Source organism: Pteropus medius, unplaced genomic scaffold (assembly GCF_902729225.1).
Source record: "Pteropus medius unplaced genomic scaffold, Ma_sr-lr_union100, whole genome shotgun sequence".
Taxonomy (NCBI): domain Eukaryota; kingdom Metazoa; phylum Chordata; class Mammalia; order Chiroptera; family Pteropodidae; genus Pteropus; species Pteropus medius.
This window is the reverse complement of record NW_024353517.1, coordinates 10,225,460-10,248,069: the sequence shown is the minus strand read 5'-3', so window position 1 is coordinate 10,248,069 and position 22,610 is coordinate 10,225,460. Positions and strand designations below refer to the sequence as shown.

Sequence of the window (22,610 nt, the reverse complement as noted above, 5' to 3'; positions counted from 1 at the left end):
TCTCATCAGTGTCCAAATTCTCTTCTTTCCATACCCAAAACATCTGTAGTAGGGAATTTTTGGAAATGTCCAATTGCTCTTTTTCTTCCTATAGTTTTCCCTTGCCTGAGTGTGTGTTGGCTTACTCTGGGGATTTTGGCTGCTTCTTGAAGTCTGGGGCTCTTCATGGTCCTTTAGGAGCCTGAGTGCATTGACAGGTTGATGCTGGATGCCTTGGAGGTACACATGCAGCCAGAAGCCAGAGGAACCTCTGCACGATTTTAAATAGGAGCGCATTTTAGACAGTTCATTCCAGAGGCTGAGTGAAGAATGAGTTCATTTGGAACAGACTGTTAGGAGGTTGATGCAACAGTTCAGGCTGAAAAGGAAGGCTAGAACACTTTGAGTGGGAATGGAGGTAAAGATTTGAGGCTTATTAAGGAGGTGGAATAGATAGGACTGAGTGATCAAATAAGGCAACGAGTTGAATCCAGTATGACTCATTCTTAACTTTCTAATTCTGATGACTGTGGATGATGGTGCCAACAGTTGAGGAAGGGGCTACTATGGAAGTAGAGGATGAGTTTGGTTTTGGACATGCTGAGTTTGGGGTGCCCCTGCGATATTTGGATCTAACTTTTATGGAAGAGGTCTGAGCTGGAGATCACTGATTTGGTAGTTGAAACCATGAGGATGGAGGTGGTCTCCCAAGAGAATGGAGTGAGAAGAGCTGTGGGCTTAGAGTGGAGTCTTATATCTAAGGTGCAGAATTCACAATTGGTGTTACTTAAGGATGCCATCAAAGGAGGCAGAGGACTTATTTCCTGAGCTGTGAGAATTGGGAGAGTATACTCTTTTGGAAAACAAGGTAGTGTTGAGATACCAGGAGGTAAGAGTCATCTGAGGTGTCAAATGAAGCAGAGAGATAGGGTCTGAAGGTCATGGGTTACTCCTGTCTGAGCCCCATGAAAGAATGGTGCATGTGTGTGAAGAGGTCAGACTGCCAAGTGTTAAGAAATGAGGAAGTAGAGACGTCAGGGAAGACTTCTGTTTAAGAGGTCTCCATGAGGGAGAGTAACTGGAGAGGGCACTTCCAGTGGAGGGTTGGCTTGATAGTTTTGTTTTTAGGACTTGAGAGCCCTGAGGTTGTTTAAAGCCTGAGGGGTAACAGCCAGGAGCCAAGAATCTGGGAGTGGTGGTGGAGGAGGAGGTTTTTTGGATTCAATCCAACCAAGACAAATTCCTACAGTTTGCCGAACACTTTTACACACTTTACCTCATTTAATCAATTGAACATCAGTGAGATTTGAAGCAAACAAGTGGTGAGACTGAGTCCAGGTGTTGGGAAGAGAGGTGTGGATTCATCCCTATCCAGTGCGCTGTCTACGCCGCCATGCAGTGTGCAGGGAAACTGTCTAGCTCTACACAACCTGGCGGGCCCAGAAGCAGCGTTTTTCTGTCTCCCATCGGGTCGTACACTCGGGGCCGTATGTTGCCGCAGATGAGGTGTCATGTGTCGCCGACCAGAGGTGGTAGCCCCCAGAAGTCTTCATGTGTTAAGAACCAGAGCCTGAATGCTTTCTGCCTCCAGGGAGGCGTCCCCAAGTGCAGTGGAAAAGGGGCCAACCCGAGCGTCCCCTTCCTTTCTTATGCTCAAGCAGTTAAGAGTTCTGTTAGCGGCAAAGTGGAATAACAATAACACTGATGGCGGGGCCTCTACGGCGCGGGCGAGGTAGATTCAGTGCGGACAGATGGTCGGAGCTATAGGCAGGCAGCAGGTGACTGAGCGCGCGCTCGCGTTGCAGAAGGGACGCCGCGAAAACCAAACTCGCGATTTGTATATCCGGCCGGGGCCCGGCCCGAAGATAAATCTGCAGAGGGAAGTATTTAATTTGCATCCAGCACTGTCGGAGGAAACTCCTTCCCGCTGGGGGCGGTGGAGTGGGCGCGAGTGAGCTTTACTTGGTACGCCTCCCAATCCTCCGCCCCAGGCAGGGCGCGTTGAGCCCGTTGTCAGATGCGAATTATAGTACTTTTTTGTTTGTTTTGATGGGCAGCGGCGGGGTGGGGTGGGGGGTGGTGGGGTGAGGATTACTGTTAACTAATGAAAGAAACCTGGATTAGGAGCTAGGATCTTGTTTCCTTTCCATGGTTCTAGCACAAGGTTCTTCCACCGCCTTGACTCCGGGCAATTCTAGTCTAGGCTCCTCACTGGACCTCAGTTTCCCTGTTCATAAAACGGGGATTTGGACTATGATCTTGTCTTTGCACTGACAAGGTGACAAATTCCACCTCTTCCCGCTCAAAATAAAAAAGCCGTCCTCCACTAGTATCCCCCTCCCCAACACCCAGCTCTTTATGAGTGTCTTCTCCTGCACTTGCTTTTCTTCTCTCGCTCAAGGGACTAAAAAGTCGAGGAGTGGGCGGGGCCTGCCCCGTCGCTCCGCCCACCTCCGCCGGTCCCCCTCCCGTCGTCCCCTCTGTGCCCCTCCGCCCTCGGAGCTGGAATGAGGCAATCACGTGACCTCACATCCGGCGCGGGAGTCCCGAGCTCGCGGCGCGCGCTCCCCCGCCCGCCTGCCGGCTCTCCCCGCAGCTTGGTCTGGGCTCCACCGCGGAGGGGAGGGGGGGTTCTCTACGTCGCCGGCGCGGGGTGGCCGTTTCGGAGTGCAGACCGCCCCTCTCCGCTACCCGCCTCCCCCTGCCGCCCTCCCTTGTTCTCGCTCTGCCCGGGCTGCACGCCGCGGACGCGGAGGAGAGCGTGGACGTCTCTGCGCCGGGCTCGACCCGGGCCTCGCCGCAGCGCCTCCCTCCCTTCACCCCGATCCGCAGCGCGCGGCGGCGGCGGCGGCGGCGGCGGCGGCGCCTCGAGCCCGAGCGACCCGCGGCCGCCGGCGCCGGTCGAGGGCGATGGGGCTGGGCTGAGGCAAGGCGGCGGCGACAGCGGCGGGCCGCGGCCCGGGCCCCCCGTGGTTCCTGGGGTGCTCCGGCCGGGAGGCCGGCGAGGAGCCGGCGCGGCGGCGGCGGGTGAGTGGCCCCGGCATTCTCAGAGCGCCGGAGGGTAGAGTGAGCGGGGCGTGGAGTGGGTGGGTGGCGGCGATGGGGGAGGTTGGAGGAGGAGAATGGTATTGTAGGGGGTGGCGGGTACCAGGTGAGCTTATGGTCGGCCTCCCCGGGCCAGAATTGGACATCACTTCTCGGGGAAGGTGTGTGTGGGGTGTGGAGGGGAGATCCAAGACCACGGAATGTCTGGGACAGGTGAGGCGAGAAGGAGAGATCCACGTTGTGGGCGTGAAGGCCTGGTTTGGGCACGCTGCTTGGGAAGAGAGCGAGTGTGTATTGGGGCATGGGACACGAATGGTGCTTCAGCCCTTTTATAAAGTCCAAGAGATGGTGTGGTCCAAGGTAGGGATATTGGCAGGGCGCTTGATGGATTTCTGGGGGTGCTGCCTGAAGGAATCTTGAGTTCGCCCTTAGCCACGGAGTAGTTGTAGATAGACCTCCTTGCCAATCACCGCATTTTACAGATAGACTAAGTGAGGCCCAGAGGGGAAAAGTGACTTCTGACTTCCCTAAGGCCTGTCACTTTGACTCTCATAGTAAGTGAGGACTATTTCCTCCACTTCTTAGGTGGCCTCTCTTTTTATGGGGTTTCTTTCTTCCCATTCCCTTAACAAATTTAGGACCTGATCACTGTTATGACCTCTTTTGGGATAGGGGTGGGGGCAAGTGAATTGGATTGGAGATTGACAGTGGCTTCCCAGTTTGGAAAGCTTTAGTGACAGGTGTTTATTGTTTCCTCTTCCCATAGATCTGACAGAACATCTTTGGATCTTGGTATCTGGACATAGGAGGTATGAATCACTAACATAATTAACTACTTTTAATCATCAGTAGCTTAGAGCTATATTTAGTGGTTATATTAGTGCAAAATGAATGGGTATGTTGTGGTAAACCTAGAAACAGAGACCAGTGTTTCGTACACATGAATCTGAACTAAGTGAGTAGAACATTTGTGTATGTAATGACTATTTTAGATCTATGAGTCAGAAGTTAGCATTTTTTAAAAATATAAAATGCAGGAACATTAAGAGTATTGCAAAATGAACACTGACTTCTAAAGGCTTTGTTGCTAAAGTGAAGGTGTTCTGATTTGATTGTCTTTTGAAGGATGATTACATAGTTAAAATGTTCTACCTTTGGTTAGAACTCAGCCTCTTGAGAAAGGTGCATGCATTAATTTTGTTTCACTGGAATATAAGTGGCCTTTTCTCAGGATTGTTGCATTGCTGAATAGGCTACAGTTGCCAAAATACATGTATGTGGGCATCCCATTCTGGTTTTTTTTTAAAAGGTAAATCAGTTTCTGAAAGTTGTTTGAAATAGTAAGTCTTTTATTAATAATTGTTATGGAAAATTTAATTTTGCTACTGACCTCATTTGCTATATCCACCGTTACATTAGGTGAACAGATCAGGTGAGCACGAGATGGTTAAGTGAGAGTTTTGAACATTGTTAGAAAAACAAATCTTGTTTTTGGTCAGGAGATTGGGTAGGAAAAGTGTGACACTATTTGGTTGCTTCAATTTATAAGTAGTACAGTTATAAATAAAAATATTAAGTAGCAATTTATATATTTTGAAAATAATGTTCAGAGTCTTCAATTTGAAGCAGTGTTCAGATTATGTAGTAAGAGGGCCAATTTCTTTGTCCAGGCCAACCAGGAAGCTTTATTTGGAGTACCTCTGGTAATTGAAATTTCAATTTATAATTGATTTGAGATAAATAGGGTACATTTCTACATAGGAAAGTAGTTTTATATTAATCTGAACGAAGCTCTATTAGCCTGAATGTCTGAACAGTATCTTCTGAAGAGTTTTCTACTTGCTTCTGTTTAATAGATATTAGAACTAAAATACTTGTTGGTTGAGTTAGCCCTTAATAGTTATCTCATTTAGGTAACATCAGTTTCCCATCTCTGTCATGTTTCAAGAAAGGATTCTTTTTTTTTTTTTTAATATTTTAAATTTAGTTTCAAGTATATAGTACATTGGTTAGACATCTATATAGTTCATAAAACGATCCCCCTAATTACACCCTTCCTCCTCTCACCCTCCACCTAGCCAACATATTAATGCTAACTGCATTCCCTATGCTGTGCTCCCCATCCCCGTGACCATCCATCAGCTACTAATTTGTACTTCTTTAACCCTTCACCCCATTCTCCAGCCCCCCCACAAACCTCCCTCCCCTCTGTCCATCACCAAATTATCCACTATATTTGTGAGTCTGTTTTTGATAAGTGTTTGTTCTTTTTATTCCTTAGATTCTGCATATAAGTGAAATCATATAGTGTTTATCTTTCTCTGTCTGACTTAAACAACTTCTAGGTCCATCAAAGCAATATCTTTTTCCATCCTCTTCTTTTTCACATGTAAGGGTCTTGTTTTCTTATCCTTTCAACCACTCTGTTTTTTGGGCAGAGCATTTAATTCTTTTTCATTTAAGATACTTATCAATTGGCATGTAGTTGTTACCATTCTTTATTCCTGTTTTTGATACATGTTTTTTCTTCTTAAAGAAGTTCCTCCAACATTTCCTGTAATATTGGCTTGGTGGTAATAAATTCCTTTAGCTTATTTTTGTCTGAGAGGCTCTTTATCTGTCCTTCAACTTTAAATTATAGCTTTGCTGGATAAATTATTCTTGGTTGTAGATCCTGGGTCTTCATCTTGTCGAATATTTTTTGCCAAGCCCTTCTGTCCTGCATCGTTTCTTTTGAGAAATCAGCTGCCAGTCTTATGGGTGTACCCTTGTAGGTAATTATTTGTTTTTTTTTTCTTGCTGCTTTTAATATTCTTTCTTAGTATTTAAGCTTTGGCAATTTAATTATGATGTGTCTTCGTGTGGGCCTCTTTGGATCCCTGATTTTTGGAATTCTCTGAGCTTCCTGGGGTTTTATGCCCATTTCCTTCACCAGGTTAGGGAAGTTTTCCATCATCATTTCTTCAAACAGCTGTGCAACATCTTGATTTTCTTCACGTACGCCGATCAGATGGATATTTGGAGCCTTAATAGTGTCCCATATACTCCTTAAATTATTTCGATAGTCTTGGCATCTTTTTTCTTGCCATTGTGATTGAGTGTCCTTGGCTTTCCTGTCCTCTAGATAGGACACTTCATCCTTTTCTTTACTCACTTTGTTTATTCCTTTGTTTATTCTAATATACTTCTCATCTTGGATGATATGTTTTTCATTTCGGACTGGTTCCCTTTTATAATTTCCATTTCCATTTTTATGTTTTTTATCTCTTTGTTGAAGTTCTCACTGAATTTATCTACACTTCCCAAAAGTTCATTGAGCATCTTTATAACCAGTGTTTCGAACTCTGCATCTGTTAGATTACTTGACTTCAGTATATCTGGATCTCTGTTCTGTTCTCTCATATGGTTTCTGCTTCTTCGTCTTCCCATTTTGGCTGCCTTTGTGTGTCTGTTTCTATGTACTAAGCAAAGCTCCTCAGTCTCCCGGTCTTATTAGTCTGGATTTGTGAAGTAGGTGTATAGTTGCACAGTCCTGAGAGGGGTTTAGCTGCAGACCAAACTTAGCCCAAGCCTCTACCCCTCCAGAGCCACCTGTTAAGATTCAGCAAGCAATCCACAGATGCTGTCCTTATAGTTGTCTCAAAAGGCCACACCAGGAACCGAGGCTGCCTCCAGTGTGAGTCTCAGCAAGGAGCCCCTGACTCGCTGAGGATACATCTGGATGTGGCTTGGGTGGGACCACGAGTTGGGGGAGGCGGAGTTTCAGGGAATCCTCTGGACGGAGCAACCTCTGTTATCCAATTTGATGATGTCATGGCTATGGCAGCTGCTGTATCTATACACTGGGAGAGGGGAGGGCTCAACAGGGAACAGTGGATATCGCCAACACTTCTGTACAGAGTGAGTCTTGCCTCGGCCCTCACTCCGATAATGTCTCCCTGTAAGACCTTCGTGCCTTCTGCGTGCAGCCGAATTGGCACTGGTGCCCAGAGCGAGCAGGTCTGTCATCGCGAAAATCTCCTTACAGATGCGGCCCCTTTGGGAGGCTTCTGTCGCTGCTACTGTCGCTGCTACTACTGCTGCCTCGGTCTCACTCAGCTGCTCGAGACCAGGCAGCCCCACGTCTTTACCCTGTCCTACCTTCTGCCGTTGCAGGGTGCTTTCTTGGATTTTTCCCTAGTTGTATGGCTTGTTCCTCTAGATCCTTTATGCTGCTCCTTGTTTTTGTCACAACTTTGATTTGGTGGCCAGAGGGATGAACAGAGCCTCTCTCATCTACGCCATTTTTTTCCTCTCCCGTCAATAATGAATTCTTACGTGGATAGTAAGTGTGTGTTGGCAGCTATAGCATATTAAAGTAGAAAAAGCATGGACTTGGAAGGCAGACCCGAGTTTGATTTCTGACTTTCTTAACTAGTTGTTTGACTTTGACCAATGCTAATAGTTATTGCATAAGCTTACCGTATACTAGGCTTTTAATTAAACACTTGTCATGAAATATCTCATTTAAATCTCATTTTACAGATGAAGAAACTGAGGTTCAGAGATGTTCAGTTGCCTAGAGTCACATACAGCTAACCTGATCAACCTAGAAATAGAAACCTCTGGTTACATACAGTAACAGAGAGCTAGGAGTCTGGCTATCTTCAAAGTCCCTATACTATAAGTTGCTTAACTTCTCTGTTCTTCCTTTTTGCTTAACTTCTCTGTTCTGCCTTTTTTTTTTAGTTAACAAAAAATACTAATACCTCAGAGAGTTTTGAGGATTACTTGAGAGCATGCATAAAGAAAGTAGCATTCTTCTTGGCACATAATACATAGTTCCTTTCACTCTTCCATTTCATTTACCGAATCAAGCTGTGTTTGTATAGCATGGTGGTTTTGCAACCACTGTAAATATAGGGTTTTAAAGTGCGAATATATTTATTCCTAATATTAATAACAGTCCTAGGAGACAGGCTATGATCAGTGATATGGGGGCATCCTGCGAAACTCTTTATTTTGTTTTTTTCCCCAATGGTCTAAGTGATGGTGGAAGTAAGAACTGTATGCTTGTGAATGACAACAAGATGGTTGTAATTTCTAAAATCTTGGAAGACAGAAAATGATCTTGATTACTTGGTTTATCTAAAGCTAGATTCTGTTCATTGGTATACTTGGTAATCTAAACTAACTATATAAGTACTAAGTGGGAGACCTTGTGAATGGACCATAAGTTGAAGAAGAGTTAGCTTATCACTTATTAAAGACAACACTCTTAAACTCTTAAAACAGTTCACAGTGGTATGCTCAAAGAAGATAACGTAGTGTCTGACATCTACCTGATATGTCACTAGAATGTTTGTTCTAACAATGGAATGTATTCTGAATGTGCCATATAGCTTATCTGGTTAAATTTGGATCCATGAGATAGCTGACAGGATTTAGTCTTTGGTTTTAGAACACAGTTTGTGTGAAATGAAGCTAACTGGCCTCCGGAGAGAGTAAATCTGTAGTCATCAAAACCACGTTCTAAATAACTTATCTAACTAGTCCAGAAAACATGCAGCAAGCAAAGAAATAATTATTAGAGTCTTACTTGAATTTTGTTGATCTTCATATTTCGAGAGTAGAGAAATAAAAGAGGATCAGAATTGGAGCACATATTTTAAGGTTAGGTAAAAAAGAAAAAGATTCTGGGCTTGTTTAAGCTGAAGAAAAACAAGTGGTATTTTATAAAGTAGAATGTCCTGAAGTTAATGGTCAATAGTGATTATAAAATTTATGCATTAAAAACATTTGTATTAGTAAGATTAAAAATAGAGGTAAAGTGAAATATGAAAAATGGTAATGGAAAGGATCACTGTTATAATAGTTAAAAAGATTTAATGATAATCAGTAAAAAGGGAGAAAAATGGAATGAAGGAAAAAGAAATGCTGCTGTTCAAATAATCAAACATCTGAGGATCACTAAAGTTGAGGATGGGAATTGGTGAAGTTTCCATAGAACATTTCTCCAGAAAGAAGTATCCCAACACCAGCTCCAGTAACATCTTTGACTCAAGGGTTCATATTGGGGCCTTTGCTAGTCCGAGATGGTAAAACATTAACTCAAATAGCAAACTTTAAGACTGCCAAATTAAAAAAAAGGACTTACATACCATAAGGTGTAGAGCTCCTCTGAGGCATGTTCCTTTGAAGGTACGTGACGAAAATGTGTCTTTTACGTCTTCCTGTTACAAAAGGCCACTAATACTAAGATGAACTGAGAATGCAGGAAGAAGTACCCTTTGAGTCTATTTATGTCTGTGAGATGGGATGAATTGAGTTGTAATTAAACTCTTAATCAAAATTTCTCTCTTCTATGGATTCTTTCACTTATTCCTTGTGGATCCTGCTTTATGATCTATTGACACACAGATACTAGTTAGGTAAGATATTAAATTTCCAGGAAAAGTGAGTAGACTGTGTAAAGGAGAATTTCCTGATTACATGATGTGGAACTTGCTAATAGCTGTAGAATCTTTCTCATAAATTCTAAATAAAAATATTTATAACTGTTGTTGGGTCATATGAAAGACAGTTCTACCTCAGTGATAACAAGCTAGATTGACTCCTTATTTAGTTTTTCTAATTTTCACAAAGGAATTCATGAGTTGGTCATTGAAATAAAGAGGTATGAGACTGGAAAATAATAATGCTGAATGGTCATAGGTAAGTCATAGACTAGTTTTTTTTTTTGTTTTTTTTTTGTTTTTTTTGTTTTTGTTTTGTTTTGTTTTGTTTTGTTTTGTTTTGTTTTGTTTTTATGGAAAAGGAAACTGATATCTGGAGAGGTAAGTGATACAACCAAAGTATCTGGGGTTAGAAGTTTTCTCTTTGTTGGGTATTCTTTTCACCCTTGCTTTTATTTTGTATTCTAGTAATGACACATCTCAAAACTCTGTGTGTGTATGTTTTTCCTTCTGAGAACCAACTTTTAATGGTTGCTTTTGATTACTTGACAGAATTCTATTACATTTTTAGTTCATTTTAAAGTAAGTCATGGAATAGCTCCCACATATGTGTTTAGCATGGCTTCTTTACAGCACATCTCTGTTCTGTTTTTTCTCATTTGTGAGGTAAGATGAAAACTACATTAATTATTAACTTATTTTGATGTAAAAGACAAGTCATTTGGTTCCTAATTTTTTCTGATCTAAAGAGCTGAGTAAAGTGAAATCACCTTTTATGTGCGGGCTTTGGGACTAAATTCTCACTTAAGGTAAAAATCTTGTCAAAATTACCCTTGAAAAAGTCCTTTACAAAAAGTCCTTTAGAAAAACAGTTTAAAAACTGGTTAACTGACATACTGTTTTTCGATTGCAACAGCTAGTTTTTCCTCTCACTTTTAGAATGGGTAACTTTTTTTGGTGAGCTAAATCATAATCAGCTCTGTAGGATATTTGACAGGTGAATGGGACTTCAGATTGACAGAGGAACAGCAGATTTATAGTCTCCATTGCATGCTTACTGTGATTAAAGTATTTTTCTCTCTAGCTTTTCTTTTTTTCTGCAGCACAGATAGTTGAACGGGTATAATTAAATACATATAGGATGTGATTTCACAGTGAGAATAACAGAGGTTTTGGTATTTATGAAAATCTCCTATCTCTCCGGAGTTAAATACCACACACCACACAAAGAGCCTAGCATAATTAAAAGGCTAAGTAATAAAGTTGGGAATATTCGGAGACTGTTGGTATTTTGTATAATTTTGAGTTAATTAATATTTAGGTACTGTCAGTGTTTAAGAGTTAATGTCCTCACTGTTGAATTGTACACCTGAAACTTTCTGGATTTTGTTAACCAATGTCACCATAAAAAGAAAAAAAAAGTTAATGTCTTCTTTATTGCTAGCAAGATCTGCATTTTAAAAGAACTGTGTAAGTTGTTAATGTTTTCCATGAAATTTAAAGTGTCAACCTAAACATTACTCTTAGGGATAGCACAGTAAGAAAACACCAGTCTTTAAAAAAAATATTATGGTGGCTGAAGATGCCCTGGGAGAGGGCATTGTGTATTGGTTAAAATGTGGGCTTCAGAGTCATATGTCATTTTGAATTACAGCCTCCTCATTTATTAGTTCTGCAGTCTTGGTCAAGTCACTTAACCTTTTTTAGTTTTTTCATTTGCCGAATGGAGGTAATAAAACTTATCTGAGTGTTGATAAGAGGCTCAATAAATGGTAACTTAACTATTATCCGTTAGTAATATTTAACATACTCAAAATAAGTTGTGTGTATCTGTATGTGTGTGTGAGAGAGAGATGAGTGTGTATCTGTGTCAGGAGAGTATAGAGGGGATATGATTGAGGATTGCTGGTTTTTTTGTTTTTTAACTGGAGCAGCAGGCAATAACGACATGGTGTTCCATTCAGTCTTTTCATAGCAAAAATACTATGATTTTGTATCTTTGGTAACAACATCCTAAACAACTCAAGACGTTAATCTCATGTATCTCTAATGTACATTTTATGTGTATTTTTGTCTTTCCATTTGTGTCTCTGAGTGTGTGTGCAGTAGTCCTCCCTCCTCTCCCGTTGTCTGTGTTATTGTTACCCTTTGTCTTTCTCCCTGGCCACATTATAAAATTAAAAAACATGTTTAATTTTATGTATTTAATAGTAGTTTGTGTGCTTTATTTTTATTTAAAAATACTGATTCGTGAAGTGTGTCTACATCTTTTCTTTATTTTTTGTTTTTTACTTGGAAAATAGGATTTTATTGTGCAGTGTTGTACATCTTTTCTTTAAAAAGAAGACTTGAAATTTTATTCTACTTCTGTGGCCTTCATATCGATTTCTTTAAATATGGTTACTGGTTCTTCATAGACCAAATATTTTTCACTCATCTCTAGATCATGCCTAAGCTTCTTAAGCCATCAGTTTTTTAAGCTCATTTATAATTAATTTTTTTCTATGATTTCCTAAAGTTTCTTTTTAAAAATTCTTTTTCCTTATTTTTCCCAAGCATAAGAGATGAAATCCTTATTTACATGCCAATTATAATAATATAATTTAGTTTACTAAGTAAAATGTAAAGTACTGCCGGTAAGTAAAATGTAAAGTACTACCGGTAAGTAGCCTACTTTTTTCTGGTGTGCTTAATTATTTGAGAGACTAGACTAACCTAGCAAATTCTTAGTTAAAATAAATTTTTATTTCATAGATTTTTTATAGTTATCACCACTGCCTTAGAGTGTCAGTTGAATAATTTTGAGCTAACCCATGGTACTTTTCTATTCAGTTTTCGGTGAGAGGACTAGAATAAACTGCTTTATTTAGTCAGATTTGGAAGCATCTTAATGTATTTTTTTCTCTGAATCCTTTTTTTGTCTTTGGTGCAGCCTGTTGTGAATGACTGTCATAGTCCATTAAAGGTTGTGGCAATTACCAATTATTGTAGTGCGTAAGAGTTATGATATTATAGGCAGTAAGGAAGGAGGCTTGGTTAGGGCTTCTTGGTTATGCCCTTAGGATTGTGTTGGCACATCTGACTATTCAGTACTTTTTTAGTTACTCTACATACCTAGCACAGGGCTAGATACCGGGTATACATTGATGAATGAGTTTGCCATCTTCGAGATAAACAGTCTAGTAGGTGAATACCATGCTGCTGCATTGCACAAGTCCAGAGTTCCTCATCCACATTGTGTTCTTTAGAACGTGGCCCCTTGGCGTGGCCTTGGGCCTCTGTTGAAAAAAGTTCAGAATCTCCAGCAGGTACAAGTTAATCTATATCTTTTTCATGTCAAACAAGGCCCTCACCATTATTTGATTCTGTCCCCTTTTATTTAAGCTCCATTTCTAGCCATTCCCCAGAGGCTACCCTGGCTGTGCTCCAGCCAGTTTAAGTAACTTGTATTCCTGACATTTTCTGAGATTTCTCACCTTACGACTTCTGCATGTGGGAATTCCTCTGCTTGGATTCCATCCCCCAGTTATTTCCCGTCTTCTGACTGCTTGTTTGCTTGATGAGATTCACACCATTCAGGTCTTAGGTCAAGGGACAGTTCTTCTCTGAATTCTTTCTGTCCTATGCTCTCCTCTCCCTCCCTGTTCCTCTCTCTGCTCCCATAATGCAGACTTTATTGCAGCACTTAACCATTTTGTTTGATATGTTTGCTTACTTGCCTGACTTGTCAACTAGAATTGACTCCTTGAGGTTAATCTCTGTAATCTCCAGCATTTAGGACAGTACTTGGTACATGTAGATAATGTCATTCTGTAGATAATGAAATTTTGCCCAGAAAAAGAGGAAAGATTTTACCCATTTTCTTGCCCTGTCTCATTCATTCAGCTACATTGTTTCATTCAGCTACATTGTTGGGTGCTGGCCTGGTTCCCAGCCTTTAAAGCTTTTAGTCTCTATATCCAATATTATAGGACAAGTGCTCTGCCACATATGGAAGAGAGACAAATGTGTGAAGAGCCCTTTGCTGAGAGGTAAAAGGGGCAATCAAAGTTTAGTAGAGAAGATACTTGGCCAGAGTATGGAAAGACTAGAAGAGGCTCTTCAACCAAGTCAGGGAAGGGCTTCTTGGCGGAAGGAATGACATATATAAAGGAAAGGAATTAGTAAACAGAAGGCTCTTTGAGGAATTACAAATTGTGTTTTATATAAAGAGGTGAATGATAACCATTGGTGAATGGCAAATGGCAAATGGTGTTGATACCTAGGCAGGGCCAGATTCTGAAGGATTTTACATGTCTTCTAATTAGTCATGACTTTGACCTTAGTGTCCAGCTGGGCCTCACTTCTGCCCCAGTTTCCCTTGGTAGGGGAACATGTATTGTCAAAGTAAGACTTCTCAAGATCTTGCTAGTGAGAGGACTGCATAACTTTGTTTAATGTTTTCCTTCCATTTATATGAGTAGGGATGGATGCCTTTTTAAGTTTTTTTTTTTTTAGTTTAGAAGAGCTCGTACCAGTTTGGGAAATGCTGCTGCAGACAATAGGAAGCTATTGACATTTTAAGCAGAGAGAGAAATGATCATATCTGCTTTGTTTATTGATTCGAATGAGGTATATTAGAGAGGGGATCAGGACCTAAGCTGAGGCAATGCCAGTGGAAATAGGGCATGGTGACATGGATTTGAAAAAGGTAGAAATGATAAGGCTTAGTACCTGGTTGAATATAAAAGGTGTGTGATAGGAAGGAATGTAGGATGATTTCCAAATTCCTGGCATGAGTTTTTAGGTAAAGTGTATTGATTAGAGCAAAAGGAATTGGTGGTGGTGGAGGGGCAGGTTTTGGGAAGAAAGATATATTGAACCTATTGAATTTTAGCTATATGCAAACATACATGGTAGATATTTGTATCCGTGGGTCTGGATCTCGTGAGATGAGTGCTGAAAGTACTGATTGGTGGTGCCACTGTAGATGGACCAGTATTGCCATCCTCGACCCCTAGTGATGTTAGAGAGAGGAAAGTCTGGAAAAAACTAATTAAGAAGTGAGCAGAGGAAGTGGAGGCTTGGGGAATACTAATAATTAAGAAGTGGGCAGAGGAAGTAGAAGCTTGGTAACATGGCTACCTGCCCCATGACCTAGTCTTGCATAATATGAAATATAATTCAGTTTAATTGTAGCAGTAAAAAGGTCATTTGTGGGCCATCTTGGGAGCCTAGTCACTGTTTTCTTTGTGAAAGAATGTATTTCAAGTACACTTGGCTTTCAAATTGAAGTTTTGGAAAATAGATCCTTGAAAAATGGTGTTTTCATGTCATTGCTTAATTTGTTGATAAGACTTTTTGATATAAAGTCACTCCATACTTGACTTCTTAGGGAAAGTGAAAAACATTAGTCTTGGTTAAACAAAGATGATTTTTTTTTCCTGTTTTTAAAAGACAATATCGGTTGAAAACTAGTAAGTAGGTATTGCCTGTAGAAGTGTTTTGTAAACCAAAAATCCTTGTGCAAATGTCGGTTACTATTATTATGGTTGGTATAATACCCAAATACATAGATTAAAAAAAATCCTTAATAGTGGATTAGAGAATGACCATAGGAAATGAGAAAGTTCAGATTTCTGTAATGGTTGTATCATGAGTAAGGCCATTATCCTCTTCAACAATTTAAAATTCTGTATTTTTGAAATATTAGAATATAGATATTAAGGGCTTTGTACTTCCTTTCTTTGCCGAGTCAGCTTGGGTGGGTTTTGAATTGGGAAAAAGGAGTAAAGTGGAAAAAGACATTCATATAATTTTAAAAAGTTGATTCAAATGCCTATAATTGTAAATTTGTAGGATTATACTTTTTATACAGAATAGTTTCCTAGTGATTTCGTGCTGCTTTGTGGTTGGGTCTTCATAGTATCTGAAAGAATGAAATGTGAACCGTATTGTATTGTAGATCATGAGTAAAACTGATTTTGCTTTCTTACAATCACAATAGTAATCCTGAAGGGAACCATGCTGAGTAATGAAAAAAAATATTTGGAGGTTTGCTGTTAATAAGAAAAATGAACATCTCCGGGATCTATGTGTAACTCCTTAACATTCTGGTACTTAGAAGAATAATTCTCTGGAAGGTGTTTTTCTTCTGTTATTCCCTCTTTTTTCTTCTTTACTTTTCCTCCTTTCCCCTTCCCCTGCCCCGGCCTTCTCATCTTGGCCCTTCTCTGCTGCTCTATTTTGGTACCTGTCTGTTCACACTATTACTTTTTGTTTCATTGTGCAACTACAGTGTAATTTTTTTTTGAATAGTTTAATCAACAATTTAAACTCAGCACTGTACTAACAACAATGCACTTTACTCAGCTAAAATGACAATCCTATGAACTGCTGAAGCCAGCCTCAAGCATGTGCATATAGTGAACTGCATCAGGACGGTGACCTGCCATTAGCAATAATAAAGGTTCATCTAAGCTACATCTGGATTTTAACTATGCTAAAATGTGACAAATAAGAGTCTTAGAATTATGAATGTTTAAATTTCAAAGACCATCTTTTAAATTTTTAGCTGACTGAAATATCAAACAAGTACTAGGAATTTGGATTAATAGCATTATAGTTTAGAAGAAATAGTCACTAATTTGCATTAGAATGGAAGAAACATTGATTTATGTATTACTTAACAAAACCTCTTACCTCTGAACTTAAAAGCGTAACTTTTAGTTTGGGGAGTTAAGCTCACTATCAACTTGGTTTGTTTATACAAGCTGTTATTAGAACTCTTGATTTATTAATTCCTATTGTATTAGATCCCATGCCACTCCTTTTCTTTCGTAAATACTGATTTCGTAAATTTTGAAAATACTCTTATTTGTTTCAACTGGGTTATTTTGCTTATAAGTACCCACTTTTATCCCCAGAGAAAAAAGCACAAAACTTTTACTCATTTCATAAGTCTAATAGTGCAGAGGAATTTGAAGAAACAGTTAATGGTAACATGTATAGGTACATGTCACATGAATTTCTAATTGGGGTTGTTGGATCAAAGTATGTGGGAGTCTAATTTATTATCAGTTGGTTTTCCAAAAAGATAGTAGGATTCACTCTTAAAAGCAATGTATAATGGTGCTCTGTGTTGTGTGTGTGTGCGCACACACGCGCACCAGCCATGGGCTAGTAAAGTTTTACCACATGATTTTATACTTTACCTCATCTCGCTTTCTAATAGGTTCATGTGCTGTTTAATTGTTACTATGCTCATCTGCTCCACAGCATTGTAAGATCCTTAAATTCTAGTTTCAGACAGTTGTGAATTTGGGAATAATTTGTAATATTAAGGGAATAATAGTGTACCTGTCTTCTTCCTCCTCTCCATTATCACTTGTTTTGTGTTTATTGCAATTCTTATTTTTCTATTGAGATACATGAGGCAGAGGCTCTATTATATAGGCAACTAACTCCTACTTTCCCATATTAATACGTCCAGTGGTACTAAAAAAATCTTGTATATAATTTCTTATCTTTATTCACTCTTGATCAGCATCTGCTCTGTGAAGACTTGTGAAAACTAAGCTTCCTTTCTTCTCAGTGTTGGAACGTCATCTACTGGTGAAAGAGTACAACAGCAGGGTATATGTACTTCACTTTCGTAGGTCAAGAACTTCTATGGTTGGACTGCATCATAGGAATTACTACAACTGCCTCATTTTAGTGGAGAAGAAGTTGGAACCAAGACAGTTGAAGGCCTTACGAATAGTTCATGTTGAATTAATTGTAATTAAGGACAAATTAAAGCTGAGTCGAGTTCTGTGCTCTTTTCACTTTTTGTTTTGTTTTATGTATTTTGGAGTAAAGTTGAGTATCTCCTCCTGTTCCTAATATGATCATTATCATATTAGTTTAATCAGCTAATTTCAAATCTGCTGATACTATACTTATGTTGTGTCATTGGCAAGTATTTTTTTTTTCAGTGGAGCCAAAATGTAGAAGGGATATAAAAAGAAATACAAACAGCTGTAGCTTACTAGAAATGTCCTTGTTGAAGGATCCTTCAAAATGACTACTTGCCTAAGGTCATCACCTTGTAAGTTATATAAATGTCTAATCACTATGATATACACCTGAAACTAATATAATATTGTATGTCCACTGTAATTGAAAATTTTTTTTAGAAGTCAAAAAACGACTCCTTGCCTGGGCTAAAGTAACTTAATTTAGAGTGAGATCCTGAGAATCTTGAGAATGGTCTGATAGAGCACCATGAAGTGTTTTGGAGGTTCCTGCAGGTTCAGACCCAAGGTTGACCTGCATTGTAGAATTAGAAGTTTATATATGTGCTTATTAGCCTTCCTACTTTCTTTAACCATTTAAAAATATTACTTGTAGATGGTAAAAGCATTCAAAAAGCACTAAAGTCTCTCCTTCACTTCTACCCCAACACAGTCACCACTGTTAGGTAAGTGATAACTCTTAATGTTCTTAATATCAGTCCTAAGATGGATAATTGCATTACCTTTCCCAGTTATAACTTATTTTGTTAAAACTATCGCATTGTTTTATAACATACAAAAAAGTATAATTATACAGACTGCACTTTACAAATGTAAATACAGTCTTGCTTTGGCGTATGTTAGATACAATGGTCTTCCTTAAGCCTAAACACAGAAACAAAAGCATGTATTCTAAGGGAAAGTTCAAGATGGGAAGTGATAAAATGGGTATTGAGTAGAGAGCTTTGTTAAAATTTAGCTGGTATCCTTGTAAAATTTCCATGTATTCATTAAATTATATTATGTCATTCTTATTGTTAGGAGCTGACTTTTAAGTGTTAGATTTTGCCCTCATAGTTGTCACATTTGATTACTGTAGTTGGGAGATTGAGATTTTTTTCACTCTTTTTATGCAACTATTTGTGTAGATATTAAAATCGAAGTGATTCGATGAGCAGAGTAAGGATTTTGTATGTATTAGGGCACTTTTTATTTCAGTTGTAAAGGTGGAACTGCTTTTGAATTGCAGAAGGTCATCTTAGTTGCTGGGAATGCTTCAAATTGGACAATGAAATAATATGCAGAATGCTGGCTTTGCTGTTTATACTTCAGGATCTTTAAAACACCTTTTGCTGAGTAGTCCTTAAAAGATGGTTTCCTCAAATCTTTATTTGATATGAGTAGGTATGTTTATTCTCAGAAAAAATAATCTTAGAAGTACAAAACAAAGTGGGAGGATTCATTCTCTTTCAACAATATAAGGTGGCTCAAAATTCTTAGTTCAATTTTAATTTTTAGAACTTTAGAGGTATACATTACAAGCTTATAAAAATGTTATTTAAGAATTTCTTTCATAATAACTTAGTTTTATGAATTTCGAATTAATAGATTTTTAATTTTAGTTTTTTACTTCAACCCTGTTCAAGTTGGCAAATACTAACCAAAGTAAACAAAAGTGTATTATTCAAAATTGCTTTGTTTGAAGGTTTACTTGAGTTACAGGTCATTCTTTAAATCACTTTGCGAATTACGTACTTTGAAATTCTAGGCACATACATAGAACCCTGCACACATATGCTATTATTTTTATACTATTGATAGGTACAGCTACTGAGAAATTCAGGTTTTGAAAGCAAACATGGATTAGGGGTTTGGGGACTTTTATGCCTGTGAAGGCCAACTCATCTTGTTTTAGGAGATGAAACATGACTAACTTATCCAAGATTAAAGACTACACTTTAAATGGTTCCTAGTAATTGTATAATGGGAAAAAAATAAGTAAACTTTAAAAAATTAGTATTAGATTTAGTGAGATTTATTTCTGACAGCTTCACTTTTTCCTGTGCTGTTCTTTGTACTCACAAAAAATCAAGTTCATTGTAAATGCAAGGAAGGGTTTGGTTAAGCACAATAACCTATAAGCTTCTTGCTTTTCAGATAACATCAAAGCTCAGGCATGCACTGTGAAATTGGGACTTCAGCGTGGTAACTCGATATGATTTATTCTAGTACCAGGAGCTCTTAACAGTAGTAGTCAGATGGTAAAGGGATTTATCTTCCGAAAACCCATTTAAAATTGGGGAATTTAAAAAAATCCTAAATTTTAATGTCTTAATAGGAAGCAGTTCGAAAAGAACCAGAACAAATATTTGGCAGAGAAGTCTCATTTCATTGGATTTTTATGCTTAGTTTTATTTTATTTTATTTTTATTAAGAGCCAGCTTTTGAAAGCTCTGTTAATATCAGCAGTTGGGAGGAATGATGATATAGTGCTATTGGTAAGAAAAAATTCTTTGTTTCCTATGATCTAGAAGTTGACTTGATTAACAAGCACATGCATTCCAGCAAACTACCAGAGTTATAATTCTGTAAGTTAAATGGATTTTAGAAGTTTGCTATTAATGCTTTAAATGTCTAATTAGGTATATGGTAGAATAGATTTAATATGTATTTTCATCTTGATAAACAGTATATTTTAAAATATATTTATATAGATTTTTATCTTTATAGAGTCAGAAATGTTAAGGGCTTTCTGTTTATGTGAATGTTTTAAATTTAAATATACATTTACAATTTGTATGTTTTAAATGTAAACTTGGAATTGTGTTATTGGATTTTACTAAGTTTATATGAAAAGTGAATTCTTGGTAATTTCCTATGAGGTATAATATGTTTAAAAAGAATCATAATTGGTTGTTTTTAGGGTGACTGTTATTTAAATTATTTGAATTACCTTTAATATTTTAACTTTGGTAAAATTTGGTAAGACTTAAGAATTTTGCCTTGAAAAAGAAGCTAAATTTCAGAGAGCTAATATTTGTAAAAAGGGTAATGAGATAATTTGGTCAAGAATTGCACTGAGAAAAGTATGGAAATAGATTGTTATAGGCAGTGTACCATGTACATAATAGCTCATTTAAAAATTAATTGGAGTATGTTTTTCTGTGGTTAGTTTTTTCCTTTCTCCCTGTAGTTAATTTTTAACTATAAAAGATGAGATGAGAATATAGTTATTTTATACTAAAGTGAACTCTTTGTCAAGAGATATTTGGGGGAAAGATTTTAAATAGTTACAAATACATGGATTTAATGAAAACATTTAATTTTAATGGTAATTCTTTTTCTAAAATTATACAAATCATGCTTATTTATCTACTAATATATCTTACATTGAAAAATTAAGATTTACAAAGGCAGGGAAGTACATCCCTATTTCTAGTCAATGGATAAAAAACAAAAGTGAAGAAGAGTTAAATTTAGACCTCTGCTATATGAGTTTATGGATAATGTCTGGTACATAATAGGTTGAGTCAGTGGAATTTGGACTTATAAAGGCAGAATTCTCAAGGTCTGTGGCCTTTGAGACCAGGAATGTATATCTTCTGAAAATTTTTTTTCTATCTAAACACTTCAGATAGGTGCTTTTATTTTATTTTTAAAACTTTTATTTGGATAATTTCTACATACTGAAAAATAGAAAGATGAACTCCCAGGTACCTATAACTCAGCTTTAGCAGTTATTAACTCATGGCCATAACCTGATCAATAAAGATATTTTTTAAAATTTTTAAGTTTTTATTTGGAAGTAAGTTCAAACCTGCAGAAAAGTTGGTGTATTGGTGTAAAGTTGTTCATTATATTCCTTGATTATCTTTCTGAGATCTGCAGAATCTGTACTGATGTCTCCTCTCTTATTCCTGATATTGATAATTTGCATCTACCCCTCCCATCTCTTTGAGTCTAACTAGAAATGATTTTATTTATCTCTTTGAGTCTAACTAGAAATGATTTTATTTATCTTAAAAGAGAACCAGCTTTTGATTTCATTGATTTTTTTTTTCCATTTTTCTGTTTATTTCATTTCTTTTCTGAATTTTATTTCCCTTTAGTGCTTACTCTGGGTGTAATTTGCTGTTTTCTACTTTCTTAAGGTAGAAACTTAAGGAAGCTTAGTGATGATTTAAGACCTTCTTTTCAAATACTGGAACTTAGTGCTAAAATTTTTAAAATACTGTTTTTTAACGGGGTGTCACAAATTTTGACATGTCTTCATTTTTATTCAGTTCAGAATACTTTGTAGTTTCCCTCTTCTTTGACTCATGAATTTTTTTAAAAAGTCTATTTTGTTTCCAAAATATTAAGGCTTTTCTACTTATCATTGTTATTGATTTCTAATTTAAATCCGTTGTTTTCAGAACATACTTTGTATGACTTGAATCTTTTTTATGTGCCCGAATATGGTCTTTCTTCGTAAATGTTGTGTGTAACATTAAAAGCATGCATAGTTTGCTGTAGTAGAGTGTTCTGCAAATACCAATTGGAACCACTTGATCTGTAATATTGTTTAGATCTTCTATGTCCTAACTAGTATTTTTTAATGTACTTGTTCTATCACTTACTGAGAGTGTTATTAAAATCTACAACAATAATTGTGAATGTCTCTATCTTATTTCAGTTTTATCAGTTTCTCCTTTGTGTTTTTGAAAGTCTGTTAAATGTATACATGTTTAAGATTATTATTTGTCTTCATGAATTGATCCCTTTGTCATTATAAAATGGCTTTATCCCTGGTGATACTCTTTGCTTTACAATCTACTTTGTCTGGTATTAATACATTTACTCCAGCTTTATTTTGAATAGGGTTTGAGTGGTATATCTTTCTTTTATTTTTAACCTACTCGTGCCTTTATATTTAAATTGCACGTAGTCACCTATAGTCTTGCATTTCAAAATTACATCCATGGTCTCTGCCTTTTAATTGCTGTTTAGACCATTCATATTTAATGTGATTATTGAATAGTTTAGACTTAAATCAGTCATCTTGTTATTTTTCTTTTTATTTCTTGTTTCCTTTTTTTTTTGCATGTTACAGCAATTGAGTATTTTTTATGGTTCCGTTTAATCATCTTTGATTTTTTAGCTATGCCTCTTTGTTTTATTTAGTGGTTCCTTTAGATTTTATAGTATCCATCTCTAGCTTATTTCAGTTTACCTTTAAGTGGTATTACTACTTCATGTATAGTATAAGAACCTTACAAGAGTATACTTCTGTTTCTTCCTGTTCTTTGTGCTGTTGTTATATATATTTAACCACATGTATATTTACCATTTGTGGTGTTCTTTACTCCTTTGTGGAGAGGTCCATATTTCCATCTTTTTTTTTTTTTTTTTTTTTTTT

General features: G+C 37.6%; 1 protein-coding gene across 4 annotated transcripts in view; it reads left to right on the top strand.

The window, feature by feature from the left end:
* The first annotated feature begins 2,866 nt into the window (after window positions 1-2,866).
* The window catches only part of ATP13A3 (ATPase 13A3), a 78,757-nt gene continuing 59,013 nt past the window's right edge, over window positions 2,867-22,610 (top strand). Inside the window, exons 1-3 of one of the 4 annotated variants that reach the window (XM_039850735.1) lie at window positions 2,867-3,006; window positions 3,791-3,833; window positions 9,649-9,717. The gene's annotated coding sequence lies outside the window, so the exon portion shown is untranslated. Of the gene's footprint in view, window positions 3,007-3,218; window positions 3,238-3,790; window positions 3,834-9,648; window positions 9,718-22,610 lie in introns of those variants that run through there. The other 3 variants (XM_039850733.1, XM_039850734.1, XM_039850736.1) reach the window with 3 other exon arrangements.